Genomic DNA, 4,739 nt, shown 5'->3' with positions numbered 1-4,739 from the left:
TTCCTAGCAGGGAAGTGTCGTATTTACATTCTTTTGAAGTGAATACGAGGTATACATAACACTGCACAATGAATATTATATCTTATCATGAAACATAGAAATGAGTTGCGATATCGCGATTTAAGAAGCATTAGAACTGTACTGCTTCGATACGTAGACATCTGGAAACGCTATTTCCTAGCAAGGAAGTGTCGCATTTACATTCGTTTGAATCGTAGACGAGGTATACATAACACTTCGCAATGAACATTATACCTTATCATGAATCATAGTATTGAGGTGCGATATCGCGTTTTAAGAAGCATTAGAAATCTATTGCTTCGATACGCAGACATCTGGAAACGCTATTTCCTAGCAAGGAAGTGTCGCATTTACTTTCTTTTTTAGTGTATGCAAGATATAAGTGACACTTCGCAATGAATATTATATCTTATCATGAAACATCGAAATAAGATGCGATATCGCGTTCGGGGAAGCATAAGAACTCTATTGCTACGATACGTAAACATCTGCAAACGCTATTTACTAGAAATGAAGTGTCGCATTTACATTCATTTGAAGTGCATGCGAAGTATAAGTGGCACTTCGCAAAGAATATTATATCCTATCATGAAACAGAGAAATGAGATGCGACGTCGCGATATAAGAGTCACTACAACTTTATTGCTTCGATACGTAGACATCTTTTAAACGCTTTTTCCTAGCAAGGAATTGTCGCATTTACATTCATTTGAAGTGCATGCGAGGTATACATGACACTTTGCAATGAAAATTATATCTTATCATGAAACATAGAAATGAGATGCGGTATCCTGTTTTAAGAAGCATTAGAACACTATTGCTACGATACGTAGACTTCTGCGAACGCTATTTAGAAGCAAGGAAATGTCGCATTTACATTCCTTTGAAGTGAATTCGAGGTATACCTCACACTCCCCATTGCATATCATACCATATAACGAAACATAGAAATGAAATGCGATATCGCGATTTAAGGAGCATTAGATCTCTATTGTTACAATACGTAGACATCTGCAAACGCTATTTCCTGGCAAGGAAGTGTCGCATTTACATTCTTTTGAATTGAATACGAGGTATACATGACACTTCGCAATGAATATTATATCATCATGAAACATAGAAATGAGATGCGATATCGCGTTTTAAGAAGCATTAGAACTCTATTTGCTACGATAAGTAGACATCTGCAAACGCTAGTTCCTCGCAAGGAAGTGTCGCATTTACATTCCTTTGATGTGAATACGAGGTATACATGTCACTTCGCAATGAATATTATATCTCATCATGAAACATAGAAATGAGATGCGAAGTCTCGTTTTAAGAAGCATTAGAACCCTATTGTTTCTATACGTAGACATCTGGGAACGCTATTTCCCAGCAAGGAAGTGTAGCATTTACATTCTTTTGAAGTGAATACGAGGTATACATGACACTTCGCAATGAATATTATATCTTATCATGAAACATAGAAATGAGATGCAATATCGCAATATAAAAAGGATTACAACCCTATTGCTTCGATACGTAGACATCTGCAAACGCAACTTCCTAGCTAGGAAGTGTCGCATTTACATTTTTTTGAAGTGAATACTAGGTATACATGACACTTCGCAATGAATATTATATCTTATCATGATACATAGAAATGAGATGCGGTATCCCGTTTTAAGAAGCATTAGAACACTATTGCTATACTAGATACGTAGACTTCTGCAAACGCTATTTAGTAGCAAGGAAGTGTCGCATTTACATTCCTTTGAAGTGAATACGAGGTATTCCTCACACTCCCCATTGCATATAATACTATATAACGAAACATAGAAATGAAATGCGATATCGCGATTTAAGGAGCATTAGAGCTCTATTGTTACAATACGTAGACATCTGCAAACGCTATTTCCGGGCAAGGAAGTGTCGCATTTACATTCTTTTGATGTGAAACGAGATATACATGACACTCCACAATGAGTATTATATCTAATCATGAAACTTAGAAATGAGATGCGATATCGCGATTTAAGAAGCATTAGAACTGTACTGCTTCGATACGTAGACATCTGGAAACGCTATTTCCTAGCAAGGAAGTGTCGCATTTACATTCATTTGAAGTGTATGCGAGGTATGCATAACACTGCACAATGAATATTATATCTTATCATGAAACATATAAATGAGATGCGATATCGCGATATAAGATGCATTAGAACTCTATTACTTCGGTACGTAGACATCTGCAAACGCTACTTCCTAGCAAGGAAGTGTCAAATTTACATTCATTTGAAGTGTACGCGAGGTATACATGACACTTCGCAATAAATATTATATCTTATAATGAAACATAGAAATGAGATGCGTTATCGCGTTTTCAGAAGCATTAGAACTTTATTGATACGATACGTAGATATCTGGAAACGATATTTCCTAGCAAGGAAGTGTCGCATTTACATTCTTTTGAAGCGATTATGAGATATACATAACACTGCACAATGAATATTATATCATATCATGAAACATAGAAATGAGATGCGATATCGCGATTTAAGCAGCATCAGAAATCTATTGCTTCGATACGTAGACATCTGCAGACGCTATTTCCTAGCAACGAAGTGTCGCATTTACATTCTTTTGAAGTGTAGACGAGATATACATAACACTGCACAATAAATATTATATCTTATCATGAAACATAGAAATGAGATGCCATATCGCGATTTTAAGAAGAATTAGAACTCTATTTCTACGATACGTAGACATCTGCAGACGCTATTTCCTAGCAAGGGAGTGTCGCATTTACATTCTTTTGAAGTGTAGACGGGATATACATATCACTGCACAATGAATATTATATCTTATCATGAAGCATAGAAACGAAATGCGATAGGACGTTTTAAAAAGGATTAGAATTCTATTGCTTCGATACGTAGACATCTGCAAACGCTATTTCCTAGCAGGGAAGTGTCGTATTTACATTCTTTTGAAGTGAATACGAGGTATACATAACACTGCACAATGAATATTATATCTTATCATGAAACATAGAAATGAGTTGCGATATCGCGATTTAAGAAGCATTAGAACTGTACTGCTTCGATACGTAGACATCTGGAAACGCTATTTCCTAGCAAGGAAGTGTCGCATTTACATTCGTTTGAATCGTAGACGAGGTATACATAACACTTCGCAATGAACATTATACCTTATCATGAATCATAGTATTGAGGTGCGATATCGCGTTTTAAGAAGCATTAGAAATCTATTGCTTCGATACGCAGACATCTGGAAACGCTATTTCCTAGCAAGGAAGTGTCGCATTTACTTTCTTTTTTAGTGTATGCAAGATATAAGTGACACTTCGCAATGAATATTATATCTTATCATGAAACATCGAAATAAGATGCGATATCGCGTTCGGGGAAGCATAAGAACTCTATTGCTACGATACGTAAACATCTGCAAACGCTATTTACTAGAAATGAAGTGTCGCATTTACATTCATTTGAAGTGCATGCGAAGTATAAGTGGCACTTCGCAAAGAATATTATATCCTATCATGAAACAGAGAAATGAGATGCGACGTCGCGATATAAGAGTCACTACAACTTTATTGCTTCGATACGTAGACATCTTTTAAACGCTTTTTCCTAGCAAGGAATTGTCGCATTTACATTCATTTGAAGTGCATGCGAGGTATACATGACACTTTGCAATGAAAATTATATCTTATCATGAAACATAGAAATGAGATGCGGTATCCTGTTTTAAGAAGCATTAGAACACTATTGCTACGATACGTAGACTTCTGCGAACGCTATTTAGAAGCAAGGAAATGTCGCATTTACATTCCTTTGAAGTGAATTCGAGGTATACCTCACACTCCCCATTGCATATCATACCATATAACGAAACATAGAAATGAAATGCGATATCGCGATTTAAGGAGCATTAGATCTCTATTGTTACAATACGTAGACATCTGCAAACGCTATTTCCTGGCAAGGAAGTGTCGCATTTTCATTCTTTTGAATTGAATACGAGGTATACATGACACTTCGCAATGAATATTATATCATCATGAAACATAGAAATGAGATGCGATATCGCGTTTTAAGAAGCATTAGAACTCTATTTGCTACGATAAGTAGACATCTGCAAACGCTAGTTCCTCGCAAGGAAGTGTCGCATTTACATTCCTTTGATGTGAATACGAGGTATACATGTCACTTCGCAATGAATATTATATCTTATCATGAAACATAGAAATGAGATGCAATATCGCAATATAAAAAGGATTACAACCCTATTGCTTCGATACGTAGACATCTGCAAACGCAACTTCCTAGCTAGGAAGTGTCGCATTTACATTTTTTTGAAGTGAATACTAGGTATACATGACACTTCGCAATGAATATTATATCTTATCATGATACATAGAAATGAGATGCGGTATCCCGTTTTCAGAAGCATTAGAACACTACTGCTATACTAGATACGTAGACTTCTGCAAACGCTATTTAGTAGCAAGGAAGTGTCGCATTTACATTCCTTTGAAGTGAATACGAGGTATTCCTCACACTCCCCATTGCATATCATACTATATAACGAAACATAGAAATGAAATGCGATATCGCGATTTAAGGAGCATTAGAGCTCTATTGTTACAATACGTAGACATCTGCAAACGCTATTTCCGGGCAAGGAAGTGTCGCATTTACATTCTT

Source organism: Xylocopa sonorina, unplaced genomic scaffold, assembly GCF_050948175.1.
Source record: "Xylocopa sonorina isolate GNS202 unplaced genomic scaffold, iyXylSono1_principal scaffold0024, whole genome shotgun sequence".
Classification (NCBI taxonomy): Eukaryota; Metazoa; Arthropoda; class Insecta; order Hymenoptera; family Apidae; genus Xylocopa; species Xylocopa sonorina.
The sequence above is the reverse complement of the archived record's forward strand: the minus strand, read 5'-3'. Positions refer to the sequence as shown.